This window comes from Phyllobates terribilis, unplaced genomic scaffold, assembly GCF_046119375.1.
Source record: "Phyllobates terribilis strain yellow unplaced genomic scaffold, ASM4611937v1 Scaffold_30__1_contigs__length_15301838, whole genome shotgun sequence".
Classification (NCBI taxonomy): Eukaryota; Metazoa; Chordata; class Amphibia; order Anura; family Dendrobatidae; genus Phyllobates; species Phyllobates terribilis.
The window spans coordinates 9,246,310-9,273,052 of record NW_027362790.1 but is presented as its reverse complement, the minus strand read 5'-3'; the positions used below and the strand labels follow the sequence as shown (position 1 = coordinate 9,273,052).

The 26,743-nt window shown below is 44.6% G+C and overlaps 16 non-coding genes and 1 pseudogene across 16 annotated transcripts; all 17 read left to right on the top strand.

The window, feature by feature from the left end:
• The first annotated feature begins 24 nt into the window (after positions 1-24).
• LOC141179787 (U2 spliceosomal RNA) lies at positions 25-215 on the top strand. The gene has a single exon (XR_012255757.1). It is a non-coding gene; the product is annotated as a U2 spliceosomal RNA (small nuclear RNA).
• Positions 216-1,330: 1,115 nt separating this feature from the next.
• On the top strand, positions 1,331-1,521 carry LOC141179775 (U2 spliceosomal RNA). Its single transcript, XR_012255748.1, has one exon. It is a non-coding gene; the product is annotated as a U2 spliceosomal RNA (small nuclear RNA).
• A 1,115-nt stretch (positions 1,522-2,636) lies between these two features.
• Positions 2,637-2,827, top strand: LOC141179763 (U2 spliceosomal RNA). Its single transcript, XR_012255737.1, has one exon. It is a non-coding gene; the product is annotated as a U2 spliceosomal RNA (small nuclear RNA).
• A 1,115-nt stretch (positions 2,828-3,942) lies between these two features.
• Positions 3,943-4,133, top strand: LOC141179478 (U2 spliceosomal RNA). The gene has a single exon (XR_012255490.1). It is a non-coding gene; the product is annotated as a U2 spliceosomal RNA (small nuclear RNA).
• A 1,110-nt stretch (positions 4,134-5,243) lies between these two features.
• On the top strand, positions 5,244-5,335 carry LOC141180069 (U2 spliceosomal RNA; annotated as a pseudogene).
• A 798-nt stretch (positions 5,336-6,133) lies between these two features.
• Positions 6,134-6,325, top strand: LOC141179919 (U2 spliceosomal RNA). Its single transcript, XR_012255850.1, has one exon. It is a non-coding gene; the product is annotated as a U2 spliceosomal RNA (small nuclear RNA).
• Positions 6,326-7,440: 1,115 nt separating this feature from the next.
• On the top strand, positions 7,441-7,631 carry LOC141179751 (U2 spliceosomal RNA). Its single transcript, XR_012255729.1, has one exon. It is a non-coding gene; the product is annotated as a U2 spliceosomal RNA (small nuclear RNA).
• A 1,115-nt stretch (positions 7,632-8,746) lies between these two features.
• On the top strand, positions 8,747-8,937 carry LOC141179739 (U2 spliceosomal RNA). Its single transcript, XR_012255718.1, has one exon. It is a non-coding gene; the product is annotated as a U2 spliceosomal RNA (small nuclear RNA).
• A 1,115-nt stretch (positions 8,938-10,052) lies between these two features.
• Positions 10,053-10,243, top strand: LOC141179727 (U2 spliceosomal RNA). The gene has a single exon (XR_012255713.1). It is a non-coding gene; the product is annotated as a U2 spliceosomal RNA (small nuclear RNA).
• Positions 10,244-11,358: 1,115 nt separating this feature from the next.
• LOC141179714 (U2 spliceosomal RNA) lies at positions 11,359-11,549 on the top strand. Its single transcript, XR_012255701.1, has one exon. It is a non-coding gene; the product is annotated as a U2 spliceosomal RNA (small nuclear RNA).
• Positions 11,550-12,664: 1,115 nt separating this feature from the next.
• LOC141179398 (U2 spliceosomal RNA) lies at positions 12,665-12,855 on the top strand. Its single transcript, XR_012255417.1, has one exon. It is a non-coding gene; the product is annotated as a U2 spliceosomal RNA (small nuclear RNA).
• Positions 12,856-18,955: 6,100 nt separating this feature from the next.
• LOC141179823 (U2 spliceosomal RNA) lies at positions 18,956-19,151 on the top strand. The gene has a single exon (XR_012255779.1). It is a non-coding gene; the product is annotated as a U2 spliceosomal RNA (small nuclear RNA).
• Positions 19,152-20,266: 1,115 nt separating this feature from the next.
• LOC141179702 (U2 spliceosomal RNA) lies at positions 20,267-20,457 on the top strand. The gene has a single exon (XR_012255690.1). It is a non-coding gene; the product is annotated as a U2 spliceosomal RNA (small nuclear RNA).
• Positions 20,458-21,572: 1,115 nt separating this feature from the next.
• LOC141179690 (U2 spliceosomal RNA) lies at positions 21,573-21,763 on the top strand. The gene has a single exon (XR_012255679.1). It is a non-coding gene; the product is annotated as a U2 spliceosomal RNA (small nuclear RNA).
• A 1,112-nt stretch (positions 21,764-22,875) lies between these two features.
• On the top strand, positions 22,876-23,066 carry LOC141179677 (U2 spliceosomal RNA). The gene has a single exon (XR_012255668.1). It is a non-coding gene; the product is annotated as a U2 spliceosomal RNA (small nuclear RNA).
• Positions 23,067-24,178: 1,112 nt separating this feature from the next.
• On the top strand, positions 24,179-24,369 carry LOC141179665 (U2 spliceosomal RNA). The gene has a single exon (XR_012255659.1). It is a non-coding gene; the product is annotated as a U2 spliceosomal RNA (small nuclear RNA).
• A 1,112-nt stretch (positions 24,370-25,481) lies between these two features.
• LOC141179653 (U2 spliceosomal RNA) lies at positions 25,482-25,672 on the top strand. Its single transcript, XR_012255648.1, has one exon. It is a non-coding gene; the product is annotated as a U2 spliceosomal RNA (small nuclear RNA).
• Positions 25,673-26,743: the final 1,071 nt, after the last annotated feature.

Genomic DNA, 26,743 nt, shown 5'->3' with positions numbered 1-26,743 from the left:
CGTAGTTTGAAACCAATTCTGGTTATCGCTTCTCGGCCTTTTGGCTAAGATCAAGTGTAGTATCTGTTCTTATCAGTTTAATATCTGATACGTCCCCTATCTGGGGACCATATATTAAATGGATTTTTAGAACAGGGAGATGGAAAAAGAGCTTGCTCTGTCCACTCCACGCATTGACCTGGTATTGCAGTATCTCCAGGACCGGTGCACCCCTTCTTTAATGCAGTTTCTAAAATCAGAAAGAATTGAATTCAATGTTTTTTGTTCATTTTGCTTGTTTGTCGGATTTTGGGATGGACTCTTTGGCTTTGCTTTTCTTCTCCTCATTGGATTTTTCATGTTCAAAGTTGCAGAAGCCAGATTACAAGCTCATTTTGGTTCAACTTCAGCAACTGTGCATTGCATTGCCATGTAATGTGATGCAATGCTATCTTTCTAGCTCTCCCTTTTTACTTCCTTTTGGATAAACAGACATATTAGGCAAGCATTTTGGAGCTTTCACCTAAATAACTACAGGTGGTGAGATAAGCTGCACAATATAATTGACCTTTCAGTATATTGTTGCACACACACCATCTATTTAGCAAATGCCCTTGTTATCAACAGCAGCCTTTTAAACTCACCTGAGCTAACAGGTATGTGCGCTGGTTACTCTGCTGCGCTTAAAATTTCTTTTTTGGTTTGCTACAATGCCTTTTCTGAAACGTTGTCTCCCTCTGCTGGAACACTGACTTCTTTCATTTAATGCCTGCAGACTATAAAAGAGAACCCAACCCAAAAAGTTTGGTTGATTAGTCTGTGGCATTCTGTTAAACTGTTGCTTATGGCGGTCTCTGTGAGCTTCTCAGCGACATTCAGCCAGCCAGGTATCCTGCCTGCAGTAGATGGAATGTGGCAATGGAACGCTGGCTGCGCGTGTCATAATAGGCTCTGAGCCCTTATATACCTGTGCACAGCAGCAGCCACCTTCAGTCTGCTGCTGGACAGCCAGCAGCAGCAGCAGCAGGAGAGGTATGTAATCAGGAGCCCTCCTGCTAAGGGTAGACAGCTGCTCGTTCCACCCCACCCCCCGCCTTAATTGGTTCTCCTCCCTTCCAACGGTGTTGAGGCGGGTGGGAACAGCAGGGGGTGAAGGTGCTGTGTTTAAAGAGGTGGAGTTATGCAGATCTAAAACGCGTGGATTGCAGCAGCAGCAAGCCGAAAAGTGCAGGCATGTAAGGGATCTAGAGGTTGACAACATGTCTTCTTAACGGGAGTCCAGGAGCTCATCTCCACAAATGGACTTTTCAGGATCCTTGGGTGGCTCCGTAGTTTGAAACCAATTCTGGTTATCGCTTCTCGGCCTTTTGGCTAAGATCAAGTGTAGTATCTGTTCTTATCAGTTTAATATCTGATACGTCCCCTATCTGGGGACCATATATTAAATGGATTTTTAGAACAGGGAGATGGAAAAAGAGCTTGCTCTGTCCACTCCACGCATTGACCTGGTATTGCAGTATCTCCAGGACCGGTGCACCCCTTCTTTAATGCAGTTTCTAAAATCAGAAAGAATTGAATTCAATGTTTTTTGTTCATTTTGCTTGTTTGTCGGATTTTGGGATGGACTCTTTGGCTTTGCTTTTCTTCTCCTCATTGGATTTTTCATGTTCAAAGTTGCAGAAGCCAGATTACAAGCTCATTTTGGTTCAACTTCAGCAACTGTGCATTGCATTGCCATGTAATGTGATGCAATGCTATCTTTCTAGCTCTCCCTTTTTACTTCCTTTTGGATAAACAGACATATTAGGCAAGCATTTTGGAGCTTTCACCTAAATAACTACAGGTGGTGAGATAAGCTGCACAATATAATTGACCTTTCAGTATATTGTTGCACACACACCATCTATTTAGCAAATGCCCTTGTTATCAACAGCAGCCTTTTAAACTCACCTGAGCTAACAGGTATGTGCGCTGGTTACTCTGCTGCGCTTAAAATTTCTTTTTTGGTTTGCTACAATGCCTTTTCTGAAACGTTGTCTCCCTCTGCTGGAACACTGACTTCTTTCATTTAATGCCTGCAGACTATAAAAGAGAACCCAACCCAAAAAGTTTGGTTGATTAGTCTGTGGCATTCTGTTAAACTGTTGCTTATGGCGGTCTCTGTGAGCTTCTCAGCGACATTCAGCCAGCCAGGTATCCTGCCTGCAGTAGATGGAATGTGGCAATGGAACGCTGGCTGCGCGTGTCATAATAGGCTCTGAGCCCTTATATACCTGTGCACAGCAGCAGCCACCTTCAGTCTGCTGCTGGACAGCCAGCAGCAGCAGCAGCAGGAGAGGTATGTAATCAGGAGCCCTCCTGCTAAGGGTAGACAGCTGCTCGTTCCACCCCACCCCCCGCCTTAATTGGTTCTCCTCCCTTCCAACGGTGTTGAGGCGGGTGGGAACAGCAGGGGGTGAAGGTGCTGTGTTTAAAGAGGTGGAGTTATGCAGATCTAAAACGCGTGGATTGCAGCAGCAGCAAGCCGAAAAGTGCAGGCATGTAAGGGATCTAGAGGTTGACAACATGTCTTCTTAACGGGAGTCCAGGAGCTCATCTCCACAAATGGACTTTTCAGGATCCTTGGGTGGCTCCGTAGTTTGAAACCAATTCTGGTTATCGCTTCTCGGCCTTTTGGCTAAGATCAAGTGTAGTATCTGTTCTTATCAGTTTAATATCTGATACGTCCCCTATCTGGGGACCATATATTAAATGGATTTTTAGAACAGGGAGATGGAAAAAGAGCTTGCTCTGTCCACTCCACGCATTGACCTGGTATTGCAGTATCTCCAGGACCGGTGCACCCCTTCTTTAATGCAGTTTCTAAAATCAGAAAGAATTGAATTCAATGTTTTTTGTTCATTTTGCTTGTTTGTCGGATTTTGGGATGGACTCTTTGGCTTTGCTTTTCTTCTCCTCATTGGATTTTTCATGTTCAAAGTTGCAGAAGCCAGATTACAAGCTCATTTTGGTTCAACTTCAGCAACTGTGCATTGCATTGCCATGTAATGTGATGCAATGCTATCTTTCTAGCTCTCCCTTTTTACTTCCTTTTGGATAAACAGACATATTAGGCAAGCATTTTGGAGCTTTCACCTAAATAACTACAGGTGGTGAGATAAGCTGCACAATATAATTGACCTTTCAGTATATTGTTGCACACACACCATCTATTTAGCAAATGCCCTTGTTATCAACAGCAGCCTTTTAAACTCACCTGAGCTAACAGGTATGTGCGCTGGTTACTCTGCTGCGCTTAAAATTTCTTTTTTGGTTTGCTACAATGCCTTTTCTGAAACGTTGTCTCCTTCTGCTGGAACACTGACTTCTTTCATTTAATGCCTGCAGACTATAAAAGAGAACCCAACCCAAAAAGTTTGGTTGATTAGTCTGTGGCATTCTGTTAAACTGTTGCTTATGGCGGTCCCTGTGAGCTTCTCAGCGACATTCAGCCAGCCAGGTATCCTGCCTGCAGTAGATGGAATGTGGCAATGGAACGCTGGCTGCGCGTGTCATAATAGGCTCTGAGCCTTTATATACCTGTGCACAGCAGCAGCCACCTTCAGTCTGCTGCTGGACAGCCAGCAGCAGCAGCAGCAGGAGAGGTATGTAATCAGGAGCCCTCCTGCTAAGGGTAGACAGCTGCTCGTTCCACCCCACCCCCCGCCTTAATTGGTTCTCCTCCCTTCCAACGGTGTTGAGGCGGGTGGGAACAGCAGGGGGTGAAGGTGCTGTGTTTAAAGAGGTGGAGTTATGCAGATCTAAAACGCGTGGATTGCAGCAGCAGCAAGCCGAAAAGTGCAGGCATGTAAGGGATCTAGAGGTTGACAACATGTCTTCTTAACGGGAGTCCAGGAGCTCATCTCCACAAATGGACTTTTCAGGATCCTTGGGTGGCTCCGTAGTTTGAAACCAATTCTGGTTATCGCTTCTCGGCCTTTTGGCTAAGATCAAGTGTAGTATCTGTTCTTATCAGTTTAATATCTGATACGTCCCCTATCTGGGGACCATATATTAAATGGATTTTTAGAACAGGGAGATGGAAAAAGAGCTTGCTCTGTCCACTTCACGCATTGACCTGGTATTGCAGTATCTCCAGGACCGGTGCACCCCTTCTTTAATGCAGTTTCTAAAATCAGAAAGAATTGAATTCAATGTTTTTTGTTCATTTTGCTTGTTTGTCGGATTTTGGGATGGACTCTTTGGCTTTGCTTTTCTTCTCCTCATTGGATTTTTCATGTTCAAAGTTGCAGAAGCCAGATTACAAGCTCATTTTGGTTCAACTTCAGCAACTGTGCATTGCATTGCCATGTAATGTGATGCAATGCTATCTTTCTAGCTCTCCCTTTTTACTTCCTTTTGGATAAACAGACATATTAGGCAAGCATTTTGGAGCTTTCACCTTTATTAACTACAGGTGGTGAGATAAGCTGCACAATATAATTGACCTTTCAGTATATTGTTGCACACACACCATCTATTTAGCAAATGCCCTTGTTATCAACAGCAGCCTTTTAAACTCACCTGAGCTAACAGGTATGTGCGCTGGTTACTCTGCTGCGCTTAAAATTTCTTTTTTGGTTTGCTACAATGCCTTTTCTGAAACGTTGTCTCCTTCTGCTGGAACACTGACTTCTTTCATTTAATGCCTGCAGACTATAAAAGAGAACCCAACCCAAAAAGTTTGGTTGATTAGTCTGTGGCATTCTGTTAAACTGTTGCTTATGGCGGTCTCTGTGAGCTTCTCAGCGACATTCAGCCAGCCAGGTATCCTGCCTGCAGTAGATGGAATGTGGCAATGGAACGCTGGCTGCGCGTGTCATAATAGGCTCTAAGCCTTTATATACCTGTGCACAGCAGCAGCCACCTTCAGTCTGCTGCTGGACAGCCAGCAGCAGCAGGAGAGGTATGTAATCAGGAGCCCTCCTGCTAAGGGTAGACAGCTGCTCGTTCCACCCCACCCCCCGCCTTAATTGGTTCTCCTCCCTTCCAACGGTGTTGAGGCGGGTGGGAACAGCAGGGGGTGAAGGTGCTGTGTTTAAAGAGGTGGAGTTATGCAGATCTAAAACGCGTGGATTGCAGCAGCAGCAAGCCGAAAAGTGCAGGCATGTAAGGGATCTAGAGGTTGACAACATGTCTTCTTAACGGGAGTCCAGGAGCTCATCTCCACAAATGGACTTTTCAGGATCCTTGGGTGGCTCCGTAGTTTGAAACCAATTCTGGTTATCGCTTCTCGGCCTTTTGGCTAAGATCAAGTGTAGTATCTTTCGAAAAGGCGGTTTTGGATGTTGGCCGCCCTAGTAGATTGATACATTATGCACACTGGGGTTTAGGCGCTTGTTAGTACGCCAGGTGGCTAATATAGTCATCTGGTGGAAAGCATGGCCTCCCAGGATTGACGCCATTGGGCCGGGGAAGATCGAAAGCCCGAAGTGTGAAGTGCCCCAGGAGTGGTGACCCTGGGGTGCCTTAACTCACTGGGATTGGGAACCCCACTTGAGTTTATGGCACATTTGCACTAGCACTTCAATATTTCTTTCTTCACACACACCCTTATTCCGGGCCTTCTGGCCTTAGGATGGGGAATTTTTCAATTCCCGGTCGAAGGTCCGGGCAGTATTATACTGTGAAACCTTCACTATTTATTTAATTTTTTTGTCACTGTGTGTCCACTTTTTCACGTGTGTCCACGTCCTTACTAGGATTTTGTCGGGATGCGGTTCCCTTACGGGTTCCTCTCTTGGCAGGTCTAGGGGGGGAGTGTGTGGCCATCAGGTTCCGCTCCCCCCTGAACCCCCCTGGCTCTCCTCTTTCGGGAGGAGAGCGTTGTTGGCTCCCCTCTTCCGGGAGGGGAGCACAGTCTTTGGCTCCAGTGCCTTGCTCGGGTGAGAACTCGGGCAGGTGCTGGGGGTAAGACTGGGTCGCCTCTGGCTTTGGCTGGAGGTGGCTATTTGTCCCTGTTCCTCGCTGTGGCCTTCTGGCTCGGAGGGACGGGGAATGGTTTGGGGGACCCTTCTCCTTTTGGAGAGGGTTTCAAGAAGACCAGCATCCTAGTGCACTTTTTTTGTGGCACTTGTCACTTTTTTTAAGCGCACTCGGGTTTTGTACACGAATTCGGGCTTTCGAAAAAAAAAAAAAAGAAAAAAAAAAAAAATCTGTTCTTATCAGTTTAATATCTGATACGTCCCCTATCTGGGGACCATATATTAAATGGATTTTTAGAACAGGGAGATGGAAAAAGAGCTTGCTCTGTCCACTCCACGCATTGACCTGGTATTGCAGTATCTCCAGGACCGGTGCACCCTTTCTTTAATGCAGTTTCTAAAATCAGAAAGAATTGAATTCAATGTTTTTTGTTCATTTTGCTTGTTTGTCGGATTTTGGGATGGACTCTTTGGCTTTGCTTTTCTTCTCCTCATTGGATTTTTCATGTTCAAAGTTGCAGAAGCCAGATTACAAGCTCATTTTGGTTCAACTTCAGCAACTGTGCATTGCATTGCCATGTAATGTGATGCAATGCTTTCTTTCTAGCTCTCCCTTTTTACTTCCTTTTGGATAAACAGACATATTAGGCAAGCATTTTGGAGCTTTCACCTAAATAACTACAGGTGGTGAGATAAGCTGCACAATATAATTGACCTTTCAGTATATTGTTGCACACACACCATCTATTTAGCAAATGCCCTTGTTATCAACAGCAGCCTTTTAAACTCACCTGAGCTAACAGGTATGTGCGCTGGTTACTCTGCTGCGCTTAAAATTTCTTTTTTGGTTTGCTACAATGCCTTTTCTGAAACGTTGTCTCCCTCTGCTGGAACACTGACTTCTTTCATTTAATGCCTGCAGACTATAAAAGAGAACCCAACCCAAAAAGTTTGGTTGATTAGTCTGTGGCATTCTGTTAAACTGTTGCTTATGGCGGTCTCTGTGAGCTTCTCAGCGACATTCAGCCAGCCAGGTATCCTGCCTGCAGTAGATGGAATGTGGCAATGGAACGCTGGCTGCACGTGTCATAATAGGCTCTGAGCCTTTATATACCTGTGCACAGCAGCAGCCACCTTCAGTCTGCTGCTGGACAGCCAGCAGCAGCAGCAGCAGGAGAGGTATGTAATCAGGAGCCCTCCTGCTAAGGGTAGACAGCTGCTCGTTCCACCCCACCCCCCGCCTTAATTGGTTCTCCTCCCTTCCAACGGTGTTGAGGCGGGTGGGAACAGCAGGGGGTGAAGGTGCTGTGTTTAAAGAGGTGGAGTTATGCAGATCTAAAACGCGTGGATTGCAGCAGCAGCAAGCCGAAAAGTGCAGGCATGTAAGGGATCTAGAGGTTGACAACATGTCTTCTTAACGGGAGTCCAGGAGCTCATCTCCACAAATGGACTTTTCAGGATCCTTGGGTGGCTCCGTAGTTTGAAACCAATTCTGGTTATCGCTTCTCGGCCTTTTGGCTAAGATCAAGTGTAGTATCTGTTCTTATCAGTTTAATATCTGATACGTCCCCTATCTGGGGACCATATATTAAATGGATTTTTAGAACAGGGAGATGGAAAAAGAGCTTGCTCTGTCCACTCCACGCATTGACCTGGTATTGCAGTATCTCCAGGACCGGTGCACCCCTTCTTTAATGCAGTTTCTATAATCAGAAAGAATTGAATTCAATGTTTTTTGTTCATTTTGCTTGTTTGTCGGATTTTGGGATGGACTCTTTGGCTTTGCTTTTCTTCTCCTCATTGGATTTTTCATGTTCAAAGTTGCAGAAGCCAGATTACAAGCTCATTTTGGTTCAACTTCAGCAACTGTGCATTGCATTGCCATGTAATGTGATGCAATGCTATCTTTCTAGCTCTCCCTTTTTACTTCCTTTTGGATAAACAGACATATTAGGCAAGCATTTTGGAGCTTTCACCTAAATAACTACAGGTGGTGAGATAAGCTGCACAATATAATTGACCTTTCAGTATATTGTTGCACACACACCATCTATTTAGCAAATGCCCTTGTTATCAACAGCAGCCTTTTAAACTCACCTGAGCTAACAGGTATGTGCGCTGGTTACTCTGCTGCGCTTAAAATTTCTTTTTTGGTTTGCTACAATGCCTTTTCTGAAACGTTGTCTCCCTCTGCTGGAACACTGACTTCTTTCATTTAATGCCTGCAGACTATAAAAGAGAACCCAACCCAAAAAGTTTGGTTGATTAGTCTGTGGCATTCTGTTAAACTGTTGCTTATGGCGGTCTCTGTGAGCTTCTCAGCGACATTCAGCCAGCCAGGTATCCTGCCTGCAGTAGATGGAATGTGGCAATGGAACGCTGGCTGCGCGTGTCATAATAGGCTCTGAGCCTTTATATACCTGTGCACAGCAGCAGCCACCTTCAGTCTGCTGCTGGACAGCCAGCAGCAGCAGCAGCAGGAGAGGTATGTAATCAGGAGCCCTCCTGCTAAGGGTAGACAGCTGCTCGTTCCACCCCACCCCCCGCCTTAATTGGTTCTCCTCCCTTCCAACGGTGTTGAGGCAGGTGGGAACAGCAGGGGGTGAAGGTGCTGTGTTTAAAGAGGTGGAGTTATGCAGATCTAAAACGCGTGGATTGCAGCAGCAGCAAGCCGAAAAGTGCAGGCATGTAAGGGATCTAGAGGTTGACAACATGTCTTCTTAACGGGAGTCCAGGAGCTCATCTCCACAAATGGACTTTTCAGGATCCTTGGGTGGCTCCGTAGTTTGAAACCAATTCTGGTTATCGCTTCTCGGCCTTTTGGCTAAGATCAAGTGTAGTATCTGTTCTTATCAGTTTAATATCTGATACGTCCCCTATCTGGGGACCATATATTAAATGGATTTTTAGAACAGGGAGATGGAAAAAGAGCTTGCTCTGTCCACTCCACGCATTGACCTGGTATTGCAGTATCTCCAGGACCGGTGCACCCCTTCTTTAATGCAGTTTCTAAAATCAGAAAGAATTGAATTCAATGTTTTTTGTTCATTTTGCTTGTTTGTCGGATTTTGGGATGGACTCTTTGGCTTTGCTTTTCTTCTCCTCATTGGATTTTTCATGTTCAAAGTTGCAGAAGCCAGATTACAAGCTCATTTTGGTTCAACTTCAGCAACTGTGCATTGCATTGCCATGTAATGTGATGCAATGCTATCTTTCTAGCTCTCCCTTTTTACTTCCTTTTGGATAAACAGACATATTAGGCAAGCATTTTGGAGCTTTCACCTAAATAACTACAGGTGGTGAGATAAGCTGCACAATATAATTGACCTTTCAGTATATTGTTGCACACACACCATCTATTTAGCAAATGCCCTTGTTATCAACAGCAGCCTTTTAAACTCACCTGAGCTAACAGATATGTGCGCTGGTTACTCTGCTGCGCTTAAAATTTCTTTTTTGGTTTGCTACAATGCCTTTTCTGAAACGTTGTCTCCCTCTGCTGGAACACTGACTTCTTTCATTTAATGCCTGCAGACTATAAAAGAGAACCCAACCCAAAAAGTTTGGTTGATTAGTCTGTGGCATTCTGTTAAACTGTTGCTTATGGCGGTCTCTGTGAGCTTCTCAGCGACATTCAGCCAGCCAGGTATACTGCCTGCAGTAGATGGAATGTGGCAATGGAACGCTGGCTGCGCGTGTCATAATAGGCTCTGAGCCTTTATATACCTGTGCACAGCAGCAGCCACCTTCAGTCTGCTGCTGGACAGCCAGCAGCAGCAGCAGCAGGAGAGGTATGTAATCAGGAGCCCTCCTGCTAAGGGTAGACAGCTGCTCGTTCCACCCCACCCCCCGCCTTAATTGGTTCTCCTCCCTTCCAACGGTGTTGAGGCGGGTGGGAACAGCAGGGGGTGAAGGTGCTGTGTTTAAAGAGGTGGAGTTATGCAGATCTAAAACGCGTGGATTGCAGCAGCAGCAAGCCGAAAAGTGCAGGCATGTAAGGGATCTAGAGGTTGACAACATGTCTTCTTAACGGGAGTCCAGGAGCTCATCTCCACAAATGGACTTTTCAGGATCCTTGGGTGGCTCCGTAGTTTGAAACCAATTCTGGTTATCGCTTCTCGGCCTTTTGGCTAAGATCAAGTGTAGTATCTGTTCTTATCAGTTTAATATCTGATACGTCCCCTATCTGGGGACCATATATTAAATGGATTTTTAGAACAGGGAGATGGAAAAAGAGCTTGCTCTGTCCACTCCACGCATTGACCTGGTATTGCAGTATCTCCAGGACCGGTGCACCCCTTCTTTAATGCAGTTTCTAAAATCAGAAAGAATTGAATTCAATGTTTTTTGTTCATTTTGCTTGTTTGTCGGATTTTGGGATGGACTCTTTGGCTTTGCTTTTCTTCTCCTCATTGGATTTTTCATGTTCAAAGTTGCAGAAGCCAGATTACAAGCTCATTTTGGTTCAACTTCAGCAACTGTGCATTGCATTGCCATGTAATGTGATGCAATGCTATCTTTCTAGCTCTCCCTTTTTACTTCCTTTTGGATAAACAGACATATTAGGCAAGCATTTTGGAGCTTTCACCTAAATAACTACAGGTGGTGAGATAAGCTGCACAATATAATTGACCTTTCAGTATATTGTTGCACACACACCATCTATTTAGCAAATGCCCTTGTTATCAACAGCAGCCTTTTAAACTCACCTGAGCTAACAGGTATGTGCGCTGGTTACTCTGCTGCGCTTAAAATTTCTTTTTTGGTTTGCTACAATGCCTTTTCTGAAACGTTGTCTCCCTCTGCTGGAACACTGACTTCTTTCATTTAATGCCTGCAGACTATAAAAGAGAACCCAACCCAAAAAGTTTGGTTGATTAGTCTGTGGCATTCTGTTAAACTGTTGCTTATGGCGGTCTCTGTGAGCTTCTCAGCGACATTCAGCCAGCCAGGTATCCTGCCTGCAGTAGATGGAATGTGGCAATGGAACGCTGGCTGCGCGTGTCATAATAGGCTCTGAGCCTTTATATACCTGTGCACAGCAGCAGCCACCTTCAGTCTGCTGCTGGACAGCCAGCAGCAGCAGCAGCAGGAGAGGTATGTAATCAGGAGCCCTCCTGCTAAGGGTAGACAGCTGCTCGTTCCACCCCACCCCCCGCCTTAATTGGTTCTCCTCCCTTCCAACGGTGTTGAGGCGGGTGGGAACAGCAGGGGGTGAAGGTGCTGTGTTTAAAGAGGTGGAGTTATGCAGATCTAAAACGCGTGGATTGCAGCAGCAGCAAGCCGAAAAGTGCAGGCATGTAAGGGATCTAGAGGTTGACAACATGTCTTCTTAACGGGAGTCCAGGAGCTCATCTCCACAAATGGACTTTTCAGGATCCTTGGGTGGCTCCGTAGTTTGAAACCAATTCTGGTTATCGCTTCTCGGCCTTTTGGCTAAGATCAAGTGTAGTATCTGTTCTTATCAGTTTAATATCTGATACGTCCCCTATCTGGGGACCATATATTAAATGGATTTTTAGAACAGGGAGATGGAAAAAGAGCTTGCTCTGTCCACTCCACGCATTGACCTGGTATTGCAGTATCTCCAGGACCGGTGCACCCCTTCTTTAATGCAGTTTCTAAAATCAGAAAGAATTGAATTCAATGTTTTTTGTTCATTTTGCTTGTTTGTCGGATTTTGGGATGGACTCTTTGGCTTTGCTTTTCTTCTCCTCATTGGATTTTTCATGTTCAAAGTTGCAGAAGCCAGATTACAAGCTCATTTTGGTTCAACTTCAGCAACTGTGCATTGCATTGCCATGTAATGTGATGCAATGCTATCTTTCTAGCTCTCCCTTTTTACTTCCTTTTGGATAAACAGACATATTAGGCAAGCATTTTGGAGCTTTCACCTAAATAACTACAGGTGGTGAGATAAGCTGCACAATATAATTGACCTTTCAGTATATTGTTGCACACACACCATCTATTTAGCAAATGCCCTTGTTATCAACAGCAGCCTTTTAAACTCACCTGAGCTAACAGGTATGTGCGCTGGTTACTCTGCTGCGCTTAAAATTTCTTTTTTGGTTTGCTACAATGCCTTTTCTGAAACGTTGTCTCCCTCTGCTGGAACACTGACTTCTTTCATTTAATGCCTGCAGACTATAAAAGAGAACCCAACCCAAAAAGTTTGGTTGATTAGTCTGTGGCATTCTGTTAAACTGTTGCTTATGGCGGTCTCTGTGAGCTTCTCAGCGACATTCAGCCAGCCAGGTATCCTGCCTGCAGTAGATGGAATGTGGCAATGGAACGCTGGCTGCGCATGTCATAATAGGCTCTGAGCCTTTATATACCTGTGCACAGCAGCAGCCACCTTCAGTCTGCTGCTGGACAGCCAGCAGCAGCAGCAGCAGGAGAGGTATGTAATCAGGAGCCCTCCTGCTAAGGGTAGACAGCTGCTCGTTCCACCCCACCCCCCGCCTTAATTGGTTCTCCTCCCTTCCAACGGTGTTGAGGCGGGTGGGAACAGCAGGGGGTGAAGGTGCTGTGTTTAAAGAGGTGGAGTTATGCAGATCTAAAACGCGTGGATTGCAGCAGCAGCAAGCCGAAAAGTGCAGGCATGTAAGGGATCTAGAGGTTGACAACATGTCTTCTTAACGGGAGTCCAGGAGCTCATCTCCACAAATGGACTTTTCAGGATCCTTGGGTGGCTCCGTAGTTTGAAACCAATTCTGGTTATCGCTTCTCGGCCTTTTGGCTAAGATCAAGTGTAGTATCTGTTCTTATCAGTTTAATATCTGATACGTCCCCTATCTGGGGACCATATATTAAATGGATTTTTAGAACAGGGAGATGGAAAAAGAGCTTGCTCTGTCCACTCCATGCATTGACCTGGTATTGCAGTATCTCCAGGACCGGTGCACCCCTTCTTTAATGCAGTTTCTAAAATCAGAAAGAATTGAATTCAATGTTTTTTGTTCATTTTGCTTGTTTGTCGGATTTTGGGATGGACTCTTTGGCTTTGCTTTTCTTCTCCTCATTGGATTTTTCATGTTCAAAGTTGCAGAAGCCAGATTACAAGCTCATTTTGGTTCAACTTCAGCAACTGTGCATTGCATTGCCATGTAATGTGATGCAATGCTATCTTTCTAGCTCTCCCTTTTTACTTCTTTTTGGATAAACAGACATATTAGGCAAGCATTTTGGAGCTTTCACCTAAATAACTACAGGTGGTGAGATAAGCTGCACAATATAATTGACCTTTCAGTATATTGTTGCACACACACCATCTATTTAGCAAATGCCCTTGTTATCAACAGCAGCCTTTTAAACTCACCTGAGCTAACAGGTATGTGCGCTGGTTACTCTGCTGCGCTTAAAATTTCTTTTTTGGTTTGCTACAATGCCTTTTCTGAAACGTTGTCTCCCTCTGCTGGAACACTGACTTCTTTCATTTAATGCCTGCAGACTATAAAAGAGAACCCAACCCAAAAAGTTTGGTTGATTAGTCTGTGGCATTCTGTTAAACTGTTGCTTATGGCGGTCTCTGTGAGCTTCTCAGCGACATTCAGCCAGCCAGGTATCCTGCCTGCAGTAGATGGAATGTGGCAATGGAACGCTGGCTGCGCGTGTCATAATAGGCTCTGAGCCTTTATATACCTGTGCACAGCAGCAGCCACCTTCAGTCTGCTGCTGGACAGCCAGCAGCAGCAGCAGCAGGAGAGGTATGTAATCAGGAGCCCTCCTGCTAAGGGTAGACAGCTGCTCGTTCCACCCCACCCCCCGCCTTAATTGGTTCTCCTCCCTTCCAACGGTGTTGAGGCAGGTGGGAACAGCAGGGGGTGAAGGTGCTGTGTTTAAAGAGGTGGAGTTATGCAGATCTAAAACGCGTGGATTGCAGCAGCAGCAAGCCGAAAAGTGCAGGCATGTAAGGGATCTAGAGGTTGACAACATGTCTTCTTAACGGGAGTCCAGGAGCTCATCTCCACAAATGGACTTTTCAGGATCCTTGGGTGGCTCCGTAGTTTGAAACCAATTCTGGTTATCGCTTCTCGGCCTTTTGGCTTAGATCTTGTATCTGGTCAGAAGGATCCTATAGTGTCTCCCCCTCGGCCTTGCAGCATCGCCACTTAGGTGGCTTAAGCTGCCTGCTGCTATTGGGGGGGGTCCAGAGGAAACGAGAGGTGATAATGGGCGTCAAGATTCGCTATGCCGGGACCGATGATATTCGGGTCAAAAATTCTTTTCGCATTGATATTGAGGAGTCGAGGAGGAATTTCTTTAACCTGCGGTTCTTGGTGGAAGTCGTCATCTTCAAGATTTTGAATGTTGGTCGTGGAGACATCATTTGCCTACAGGAGTTCCCAAAGAATGGCCGGTACGTTTTAGTCCTTGATCGTATGGCAGCTTGCCAGAATCTTTTCAAGACTCTAAAGGATCAGCAAGCCTTGGATCATCCGGCTCTTGATGGGCTTACATTTACGGTATTGTATACTAAGGGGGAAGTGCCAGTTGTTGTGTTTATGCACAACCCCCTTGTGGATGTGGAGGACATTACTAGATTCCTGAACCGTCATTGCAGCTATGTGTCCTACTCACACAAGGTGAGGAATGAGGTGGGCTTGTGGACTGGCAAACACAAGTTTTTTGTACGGTTCCAGGAGGACCCCCAGGGACCTGGGGGTATCCACTACCCTCCCCTCAGTTTTGCCATCGGGAGGGATAGAGGGTATATGTATTTTCCTGGTGCTCCGCGGTTTTGCAGGAAGTGTAAATCCTTTGGACACTACCAAGAGGACTGCACGGTGGAGAAGTTTTGTGGGAAATGCAATAAAGAGGGTCATCTGGCAATGGAGTGTACTAACTCCATGGTTTGTAATGCATGTGGCGAGGAGGGACACGCTTTCAAGGACTGTCCCCATCGTTCCAGGTCATATGCAGAGGCCGTGTCCCCACGTCCTACTACTGCCGCCACTATTGGTGAGGCGATCGAGGTAGTAAGGGACTTCATGGAAGAGATGGAGCAAGCACCCGATCCTGCTGGTGGAAGCGCTGTTGAGATAGAGCCTGCAGATATGTCAATTCTGCTTGATGTGAGTGGTGAGGGAGAAGTGAGCGGTTCACTCTCCACAACGCCGGTGTTGGCTTTGGAAAGCTCAGAGGCAATTCATGAAGGTGGTGGTGGCCAGGGTGACTTCACCGGGGCTGTGGTGAGGCCCCCTGATGAGGACTCTGATGTGTCTTCTGCAAAGAAGTTCCGGCCAGATTTTTCACCTGCCAGTATTGGGAGCATCAGCCCCTTAAGTGATAGGAGCTATCCCGAGAGCTACAGTGCCTCTCCTAGGAGGTCTTTTTTGGAGGAGGGGGCCAGCATTCTCTGCTTAACATCAGGAATCGAGTTTCAAGACGAGAAAGGTTGACTCTTCGGTGGGGGGTATGTTCTTTTTTACCGAATATGGTTAAAAAATGGGCTCCAACATGGGCTGTAGTGTACTGTCAATAAATGTAAGGCTTATAAAATCTAAGCCTAGAAGATTGGCTATACTGGAAGAACTAAAAAATCTTGGAGCAAATATTTACTGTCTGCAAGAGTGCGGAATTGAAGAGTCACCTCCTGAAAAGGACTGGGTATATGGGCATAGTATTTGGTCAGGTTCAATGACAAACAAAAATGATGGTGTGGGGATTTTGTTGGGGAATAGGGATTTAAGTTTTGAAAATTATATGGTGGTGGAGCCAGGTCGTTGTATAATGGCAGTGGTTAAGGGGAGAGGGTGGAGGGTGAAAATTGTTAACGTGTATTGTCCAATTAACAAAGGGGATAGGTTAGCACTATTAGAGAAAATACGTTTATTTTTGCCTGGAAGGATTCCAATATTATTAGTTGGTGATTTCAATTGTGTTTCTGAAGGGGAAATTGATGTCACGGGTAAGGTCCTTAATCAAATTACATCTGATTTTTCTTTTTTAGATGCAGCGGAATTTTTGAGTAAGCCACCACCGGCCACATATAGAGCTGATAGGGGAGGAATAGTGTCCAGGATTGACCGCATGCTGTATACAAATAGAGGTTTGGTGTGTAAATTTTTTAAACAGCATGTTTTTTCTTTCACAGACCATGAATGTTTGTGGGGTATGTTTGAAGGTGATAAAAAAATGGTGCATGGTGTTGGGGTATGGAAGCTAAATGTTAGGTTGTTAGAGGATGTTAGGGTTATGAGAGACTTCGAAAGTAAGTATGAATGGTGGAGGTCTAGGAAAAATAATTTTGTGGATGTGACTGTATGGTGGGATTGGGTGAAAGTGGAAATTAAGAATTTTTTTAGGAGGTGGGGTTATAAAAAAGCAGCAATTGAAAGAGGCAGATTTAAAGATTTAAATATGAGGATTGAGTGGTTACATAAAATGAGTATGAAAGGAATTGATGTTAGTGATCAACTCAGAGGAGCGAGAGATGAGATGAAGCGTGTTTTGGAAAAGCGTGGGAAGGAAATTATTTTTAGGACGAGAGTTGAGCATTTGGATATGGATGAGAAGTGTACGAGGTACTTTTTTAAAAAAATGTGCAGTAAAAAAGATGAGTTGGATAAGGTTGTAAATGATAATGGTATGACTGTGGTTGGAAGGGAAGTGTTGGATGAGGTACATAGTTTCTATAGTAGTTTATTTGAGTCTAAATGGGTGGATGGGGGTTTGAAAGAGCATGTGTTAGGTATGTTGGAGAGTCAGCTTGAATCAGGGGAACGTGAGTGTTTGAGTGAGGATATTGTTTTTGATGAGGTTAAAAAGGCGGTGGATGGTGCGAAAAAGAATAAAACACCTGGGAAAGATGGGTTGCCTGTGGAGTTTTATGTAAAAGCATGGGATGTGATTGGTGTTGATTTTGTGGAGGTATGTCAATATATGTGGATGAATGGTGTACTTTGTAATTCCATGAAAGAAGGAGTAGTTGTTTTACTATATAAGAAGGGTGAGAAAAAGAATTTGCGTAATTGGAGGCCGATTACATTACTCAATGCAGATTATAAAGTCTTTAGCAAAATTCTGGCTAACCGTATGCGTGGGGTGATTGGAAGTGTGGTTGGTGATGATCAAGTGTGCGCGGTGCCAGGTAGGTGTATGACTGATAACCTCTTGTTGTTGAGGGACGTAATTGGAGATTGTATGTTTAGGAACGGGAAATGTATGGTTTTTTGTGTGGATTTTGAGAAAGCTTTTGATAGAGTGTCGCATGCGTTTATGTTTGAGGTGTTAGTTAGGATGGGTTTTCCTAGTGTTTTTGTGAATGCCATAAGGTGTTTGTATGATGGTGTGGTGAGTGAAGTGTTAGTGAATGGATGTTTGAGTGAGAAGGTGTGCATAAAATCAGGGGTCAGGCAGGGGTGTCCGTTGTCCCCTGTCCTGTTTATAAGTGTGATTGAGCCCCTGTTGTGCATGATTCGGAAAGAGAAAGTGATGAATGGTCTTCTGATCCCAGGGAGTGGTGGAAAGACTGTAAAGGTAATGGGGTATATGGACGATGTTGTTGTGGTGAGTGATAATATGGCTGCTATGAATCGAGCAAGGTTGCTTTTAGATTTCTTTTGTGGTGCATCTGGTTTTAGGGTGAATTGGGGGAAGTGTAGCTTTAAGTGTTTCGGGGATTCGAGTGTTAGGATGGATGGTGTGATATGTGAAGAAGGTGCTATTAAGGTTTTGGGGGTATGGTTTAACAAAGATCTGAAAGGGAATGAGAGTTGGGATGAATGCGGTAAGAGGATTGAACAGAAGTTAAATTTTTGGAGGTTACGGGACTTGACATTGTCAGGCAAAGTCCTTATTATTAAGTCAGTGATTCTTCCTATGTTACTTTTTGTGTCAGTGGTTTTTCCAGCCCCTTATAGGGGTTTTAGGCGGATTGAGAAGCTAATTTTTACGTTTTATTGGGGAAGTAAGATGGAAAAACTTAAAAGGGAATATTTGTGTAAGTTACGTGAACATGGGGGAATGGATTTCCCAAATTTTGAATTTTGTCTTGGTTTAAATTATATTAAAACGGTGGTTGTTCTGTTAGGTATGGATAACAAGACGGCTTTTATGATTAAATATATGGCTGGATGGATGTTGTTTGGGTTGAAATGGATGAGAAGGGATGCAAGAGTGCCTGTTTCGTTTAAATGTCCAGTGTGGTATGAGTTTGTTGAAAAATTTGTTGTCAAGCATGATTTGTTGGATGTTCCTATGGGTGATTTCAAAGTGATAAGGAATGTAAGGAGAAGGATGCGTGTTAGAGAGTTTGAATGTAACATTAGGGGCTTGAGATCGAGTGAAGCGTTGTGTGTATGGAGGAACCTGAGTATAAAAGGAATATCGAATAGGCAGCGTGATATCGTATGGATGAGTTTGCATGAGATTTTGCCTGTGAGAGAGGTACAGAAGAGGAGGGATCTGATTAGAACAGAGGTATGTCCGAGGGATGGATGTGGGGCGAGTGAAACTGTTATGCATTTGGTTTGGAATTGTGATTATGCTCAGAGTGTTTGGAAGGGAGTGGGTGGTTTATGCAAGGAACTAGCGGGCGTGAATTTTATAAATTGGAGAGTGGTAATGTTTGGGATGGGTGCAAGTAGCCGGGTGAAAGAGAGATTGTTGTGGTTGATAATGGCATGTGTAATAGAAAGTCTGTGGGACGTTAGGAATTTGTGTTTATTTAAAAGGAAAATAATCTCAGTTAATAATTGTGTTAGGATGGTTTTGTCAAGGTTATACATAGTTTATTTATGGGACAGCCGTGGCGGTGGTGGCTCTGATTCAGAAGGTTTTTGGAAAGTCAAAAAATGGAGGTCACTGGTAAAGTACCAGTAAGTCCTTGTTTAAGTGTTGTGATCTGTCTTTTTTTATGATAATGGTATGTTTTATAGTTTTTTGTCCATTCAAAAGGTATTACAACTGTTTCAGTAAAAAGTTATAAATATGAAATAAAGAAAGTACCATTATGATGTAAGACTGGGCAACGTAGTATGAGTTTTTATACTATTGATTGTTGCTTGAAAAATTTTACTGAATGGTATAAAAAAAAAAAAAAAAAAAAAATCTGTTCTTATCAGTTTAATATCTGATACGTCCCCTATCTGGGGACCATATATTAAATGGATTTTTAGAACAGGGAGATGGAAAAAGAGCTTGCTCTGTCCACTCCACGCATTGACCTGGTATTGCAGTATCTCCAGGACCGGTGCACCCCTTCTTTAATGCAGTTTCTAAAATCAGAAAGAATTGAATTCAATGTTTTTTGTTCATTTTGCTTCTTTGTCGGATTTTGGGATGGACTCTTTGGCTTTGCTTTTCTTCTCCTCATTGGATTTTTCATGTTCAAAGTTGCAGAAGCCAGATTACAAGCTCATTTTGGTTCAACTTCAGCAACTGTGCATTGCATTGCCATGTAATGTGATGCAATGCTATCTTTCTAGCTCTCCCTTTTTACTTCCTTTTGGATAAACAGACATATTAGGCAAGCATTTTGGAGCTTTCACCTAAATAACTACAGGTGGTGAGATAAGCTGCACAATATAATTGACCTTTCAGTATATTGTTGCACACACACCATCTATTTAGCAAATGCCCTTGTTATCAACAGCAGCCTTTTAAACTCACCTGAGCTAACAGGTATGTGCGCTGGTTACTCTGCTGCGCTTAAAATTTCTTTTTTGGTTTGCTACAATGCCTTTTCTGAAACGTTGTCTCCCTCTGCTGGAACACTGACTTCTTTCATTTAATGCCTGCAGACTATAAAAGAGAACCCAACCCAAAAAGTTTGGTTGATTAGTCTGTGGCATTCTGTTAAACTGTTGCTTATGGCGGTCTCTGTGAGCTTCTCAGCGACATTCAGCCAGCCAGGTATCCTGCCTGCAGTAGATGGAATGTGGCAATGGAATGCTGGCTGCGCGTGTCATAATAGGCTCTGAGCCTTTATATACCTGTGCACAGCAGCAGCCACCTTCAGTCTGCTGCTGGACAGCCAGCAGCAGCAGCAGCAGGAGAGGTATGTAATCAGGAGCCCTCCTGCTAAGGGTAGACAGCTGCTCGTTCCACCCCACCCCCCGCCTTAATTGGTTCTCCTCCCTTCCAACGGTGTTGAGGCGGGTGGGAACAGCAGGGGGTGAAGGTGCTGTGTTTAAAGAGGTGGAGTTATGCAGATCTAAAACGCGTGGATTGCAGCAGCAGCAAGCCGAAAAGTGCAGGCATGTAAGGGATCTAGAGGTTGACAACATGTCTTCTTAACGGGAGTCCAGGAGCTCATCTCCACAAATGGACTTTTCAGGATCCTTGGGTGGCTCCGTAGTTTGAAACTAATTCTGGTTATCGCTTCTCGGCCTTTTGGCTAAGATCAAGTGTAGTATCTGTTCTTATCAGTTTAATATCTGATACGTCCCCTATCTGGGGACCATATATTAAATGGATTTTTAGAACAGGGAGATGGAAAAAGAGCTTGCTCTGTCCACTCCACGCATTGACCTGGTATTGCAGTATCTCCAGGACCGGTGCACCCCTTCTTTAATGCAGTTTCTAAAATCAGAAAGAATTGAATTCAATGTTTTTTGTTCATTTTGCTTCTTTGTCGGATTTTGGGATGGACTCTTTGGCTTTGCTTTTCTTCTCCTCATTGGATTTTTCATGTTCAAAGTTGCAGAAGCCAGATTACAAGCTCATTTTGGTTCAACTTCAGCAACTGTGCATTGCATTGCCATGTAATGTGATGCAATGCTATCTTTCTAGCTCTCCCTTTTTACTTCCTTTTGGATAAACAGACATATTAGGCAAGCATTTTGGAGCTTTCACCTAAATAACTACAGGTGGTGAGATAAGCTGCACAATATAATTGACCTTTCAGTATATTGTTGCACACACACCATCTATTTAGCAAATGCCCTTGTTATCAACAGCAGCCTTTTAAACTCACCTGAGCTAACAGGTATGTGCGCTGGTTACTCTGATGCGCTTAAAATTTCTTTTTTGGTTTGCTACAATGCCTTTTCTGAAACGTTGTCTCCCTCTGCTGGAACACTGACTTCTTTCATTTAATGCCTGCAGACTATAAAAGAGAACCCAACCCAAAAAGTTTGGTTGATTAGTCTGTGGCATTCTGTTAAACTGTTGCTTATGGCGGTCTCTGTGAGCTTCTCAGCGACATTCAGCCAGCCAGGTATCCTGCCTGCAGTAGATGGAATGTGGCAATGGAACGCTGGCTGCGCGTGTCATAATAGGCTCTGAGCCTTTATATACCTGTGCACAGCAGCAGCCACCTTCAGTCTGCTGCTGGACAGCCAGCAGCAGCAGCAGCAGGAGAGGTATGTAATCAGGAGCCCTCCTGCTAAGGGTAGACAGCTGCTCGTTCCACCCCACCCCCCGCCTTAATTGGTTCTCCTCCCTTCCAACGGTGTTGAGGCGGGTGGGAACAGCAGGGGGTGAAGGTGCTGTGTTTAAAGAGGTGGAGTTATGCAGATCTAAAACGCGTGGATTGCAGCAGCAGCAAGCCGAAAAGTGCAGGCATGTAAGGGATCTAGAGGTTGACAACATGTCTTCTTAACGGGAGTCCAGGAGCTCATCTCCACAAATGGACTTTTCAGGATCCTTGGGTGGCTCCGTAGTTTGAAACCAATTCTGGTTATCGCTTCTCGGCCTTTTGGCTAAGATCAAGTGTAGTATCTGTTCTTATCAGTTTAATATCTGATACGTCCCCTATCTGGGGACCATATATTAAATGGATTTTTAGAACAGGGAGATGGAAAAAGAGCTTGCTCTGTCCACTCCACGCATTGACCTGGTATTGCAGTATCTCCAGGACCGGTGCACCCCTTATTTAATGCAGTTTCTAAAATCAGAAAGAATTGAATTCAATGTTTTTTGTTCATTTTGCTTGTTTGTCGGATTTTGGGATGGACTCTTTGGCTTTGCTTTTCTTCTCCTCATTGGATTTTTCATGTTCAAAGTTGCAGAAGCCAGATTACAAGCTCATTTTGGTTCAACTTCAGCAACTGTGCATTGCATTGCCATGTAATGTGATGCAATGCTATCTTTCTAGCTCTCCCTTTTTACTTCCTTTTGGATAAACAGACATATTAGGCAAGCATTTTGGAGCTTTCACCTAAATAACTACAGGTGGTGAGATAAGATGCACAATATAATTGACCTTTCAGTATATTGTTGCACACACACCATCTATTTAGCAAATGCCCTTGTTATCAACAGCAGCCTTTTAAACTCACCTGAGCTAACAGGTATGTGCGCTGGTTACTCTGCTGCGCTTAAAATTTCTTTTTTGGTTTGCTACAATGCCTTTTCTGAAACGTTGTCTCCTTCTGCTGGAACACTGACTTCTTTCATTTAATGCCTGCAGACTATAAAAGAGAACCCAACCCAAAAAGTTTGGTTGATTAGTCTGTGGCATTCTGTTAAACTGTTGCTTATGGCGGTCTCTGTGAGCTTCTCAGCGACATTCAGCCAGCCAGGTATCCTGCCTGCAGTAGATGGAATGTGGCAATGGAACGCTGGCTGCGCGTGTCATAATAGGCTCTGAGCCTTTATATACCTGTGCACAGCAGCAGCCACCTTCAGTCTGCTGCTGGACAGCCAGCAGCAGCAGCAGGAGAGGTATGTAATCAGGAGCCCTCCTGCTAAGGGTAGACAGCTGCTCGTTCCACCCCACCCCCCGCCTTAATTGGTTCTCCTCCCTTCCAACGGTGTTGAGGCGGGTGGGAACAGCAGGGGGTGAAGGTGCTGTGTTTAAAGAGGTGGAGTTATGCAGATCTAAAACGCGTGGATTGCAGCAGCAGCAAGCCGAAAAGTGCAGGCATGTAAGGGACCTAGAGGTTGACAACATGTCTTCTTAACGGGAGTCCAGGAGCTCATCTCCACAAATGGACTTTTCAGGATCCTTGGGTGGCTCCGTAGTTTGAAACCAATTCTGGTTATCGCTTCTCGGCCTTTTGGCTAAGATCAAGTGTAGTATCTGTTCTTATCAGTTTAATATCTGATACGTCCCCTATCTGGGGACCATATATTAAATGGATTTTTAGAACAGGGAGATGGAAAAAGAGCTTGCTCTGTCCACTCCACGCATTGACCTGGTATTGCAGTATCTCCAGGACCGGTGCACCCCTTCTTTAATGCAGTTTCTAAAATCAGAAAGAATTGAATTCAATGTTTTTTGTTCATTTTGCTTGTTTGTCGGATTTTGGGATGGACTTTTTGGCTTTGCTTTTCTTCTCCTCATTGGATTTTTCATGTTCAAAGTTGCAGAAGCCAGATTACAAGCTCATTTTGGTTCAACTTCAGCAACTGTGCATTGCATTGCCATGTAATGTGATGCAATGCTATCTTTCTAGCTCTCCCTTTTTACTTCCTTTTGGATAAACAGACATATTAGGCAAGCATTTTGGAGCTTTCACCTAAATAACTACAGGTGGTGAGATAAGCTGCACAATATAATTGACCTTTCAGTATATTGTTGCACACACACCATCTATTTAGCAAATGCCCTTGTTATCAACAGCAGCCTTTTAAACTCACCTGAGCTAACAGGTATGTGCGCTGGTTACTCTGCTGCGCTTAAAATTTCTTTTTTGGTTTGCTACAATGCCTTTTCTGAAACGTTGTCTCCCTCTGCTGGAACACTGACTTCTTTCATTTAATGCCTGCAGACTATAAAAGAGAACCCAACCCAAAAAGTTTGGTTGATTAGTCTGTGGCATTCTGTTAAACTGTTGCTTATGGCGGTCTCTGTGAGCTTCTCAGCGACATTCAGCCAGCCAGGTATCCTGCCTGCAGTAGATGGAATGTGGCAATGGAACGCTGGCTGCGCGTGTCATAATAGGCTCTGAGCCTTTATATACCTGTGCACAGCAGCAGCCACCTTCAGTCTGCTGCTGGACAGCCAGCAGCAGCAGCAGGAGAGGTATGTAATCAGGAGCCCTCCTGCTAAGGGTAGACAGCTGCTCGTTCCACCCCACCCCCCGCCTTAATTGGTTCTCCTCCCTTCCAACGGTGTTGAGGCGGGTGGGAACAGCAGGGGGTGAAGGTGCTGTGTTTAAAGAGGTGGAGTTATGCAGATCTAAAACGCGTGGATTGCAGCAGCAGCAAGCCGAAAAGTGCAGGCATGTAAGGGATCTAGAGGTTGACAACATGTCTTCTTAACGGGAGTCCAGGAGCTCATCTCCACAAATGGACTTTTCAGGATCCTTGGGTGGCTCCGTAGTTTGAAACCAATTCTGGTTATCGCTTCTCGGCCTTTTGGCTAAGATCAAGTGTAGTATCTGTTCTTATCAGTTTAATATCTGATACGTCCCCTATCTGGGGACCATATATTAAATGGATTTTTAGAACAGGGAGATGGAAAAAGAGCTTGCTCTGTCCACTCCACGCATTGACCTGGTATTGCAGTATCTCCAGGACCGGTGCACCCCTTCTTTAATGCAGTTTCTAAAATCAGAAAGAATTGAATTCAATGTTTTTTGTTCATTTTGCTTGTTTGTCGGATTTTGGGATGGACTCTTTGGCTTTGCTTTTCTTCTCCTCATTGGATTTTTCATGTTCAAAGTTGCAGAAGCCAGATTACAAGCTCATTTTGGTTCAACTTCAGCAACTGTGCATTGCATTGCCATGTAATGTGATGCAATGCTATCTTTCTAGCTCTCCCTTTTTACTTCCTTTTGGATAAACAGACATATTAGGCAAGCATTTTGGAGCTTTCACCTAAATAACTACAGGTGGTGAGATAAGCTGCACAATATAATTGACCTTTCAGTATATTGTTGCACACACACCATCTATTTAGCAAATGCCCTTGTTATCAACAGCAGCCTTTTAAACTCACCTGAGCTAACAGGTATGTGCGCTGGTTACTCTGCTGCGCTTAAAATTTCTTTTTTGGTTTGCTACAATGCCTTTTCTGAAACGTTGTCTCCTTCTGCTGGAACACTGACTTCTTTCATTTAATGCCTGCAGACTATAAAAGAGAACCCAACCCAAAAAGTTTGGTTGATTAGTCTGTGGCATTCTGTTAAACTGTTGCTTATGGCGGTCTCTGTGAGCTTCTCAGCGACATTCAGCCAGCCAGGTATCCTGCCTGCAGTAGATGGAATGTGGCAATGGAACGCTGGCTGCGCATGTCATAATAGGCTCTGAGCCTTTATATACCTGTGCACAGCAGCAGCCACCTTCAGTCTGCTGCTGGACAGCCAGCAGCAGCAGCAGGAGAGGTATGTAATCAGGAGCCCTCCTGCTAAGGGTAGACAGCTGCTCGTTCCACCCCACCCCCCGCCTTAATTGGTTCTCCTCCCTTCCAAGGGTGTTGAGGCGGGTGGGAACAGCAGGGGGTGAAGGTGCTGTGTTTAAAGAGGTGGAGTTATGCAGATCTAAAACGCGTGGATTGCAGCAGCAGCAAGCCGAAAAGTGCAGGCATGTAAGGGATCTAGAGGTTGACAACATGTCTTCTTAACGGGAGTCCAGGAGCTCATCTCCACAAATGGACTTTTCAGGATCCTTGGGTGGCTCCGTAGTTTGAAACCAATTCTGGTTATCGCTTCTCGGCCTTTTGGCTAAGATCAAGTGTAGTATCTGTTCTTATCAGTTTAATATCTGATACGTCCCCTATCTGGGGACCATATATTAAATGGATTTTTAGAACAGGGAGATGGAAAAAGAGCTTGCTCTGTCCACTCCACGCATTGACCTGGTATTGCAGTATCTCCAGGACCGGTGCACCCCTTCTTTAATGCAGTTTCTAAAATCAGAAAGAATTGAATTCAATGTTTTTTGTTCATTTTGCTTGTTTGTCGGATTTTGGGATGGACTCTTTGGCTTTGCTTTTCTTCTCCTCATTGGATTTTTCATGTTCAAAGTTGCAGAAGCCAGATTACAAGCTCATTTTGGTTCAACTTCAGCAACTGTGCATTGCATTGCCATGTAATGTGATGCAATGCTATCTTTCTAGCTCTCCCTTTTTACTTCCTTTTGGATAAACAGACATATTAGGCAAGCATTTTGGAGCTTTCACCTAAATAACTACAGGTGGTGAGATAAGCTGCACAATATAATTGACCTTTCAGTATATTGTTGCACACACACCATCTATTTAGCAAATGCCCTTGTTATCAACAGCAGCCTTTTAAACTCACCTGAGCTAACAGGTATGTGCGCTGGTTACTCTGCTGCGCTTAAAATTTCTTTTTTGGTTTGCTACAATGCCTTTTCTGAAACGTTGTCTCCTTCTGCTGGAACACTGACTTCTTTCATTTAATGCCTGCAGACTATAAAAGAGAACCCAACCCAAAAAGTTTGGTTGATTAGTCTGTGGCATTCTGTTAAACTGTTGCTTATGGCGGTCTCTGTGAGCTTCTCAGCGACATTCAGCCAGCCAGGTATCCTGCCTGCAGTAGATGGAATGTGGCAATGGAACGCTGGCTGCGCGTGTCATAATAGGCTCTGAGCCTTTATATACCTGTGCACAGCAGCAGCCACCTTCAGTCTGCTGCTGGACAGCCAGCAGCAGCAGCAGCAGGAGAGGTATGTAATCAGGAGCCCTCCTGCTAAGGGTAGACAGCTGCTCGTTCCACCCCACCCCCCGCCTTAATTGGTTCTCCTCCCTTCCAACGGTGTTGAGGCGGGTGGGAACAGCAGGGGGTGAAGGTGCTGTGTTTAAAGAGGTGGAGTTATGCAGATCTAAAACGCGTGGATTGCAGCAGCAGCAAGCCGAAAAGTGCAGGCATGTAAGGGATCTAGAGGTTGACAACATGTCTTCTTAACGGGAGTCCAGGAGCTCATCTCCACAAATGGACTTT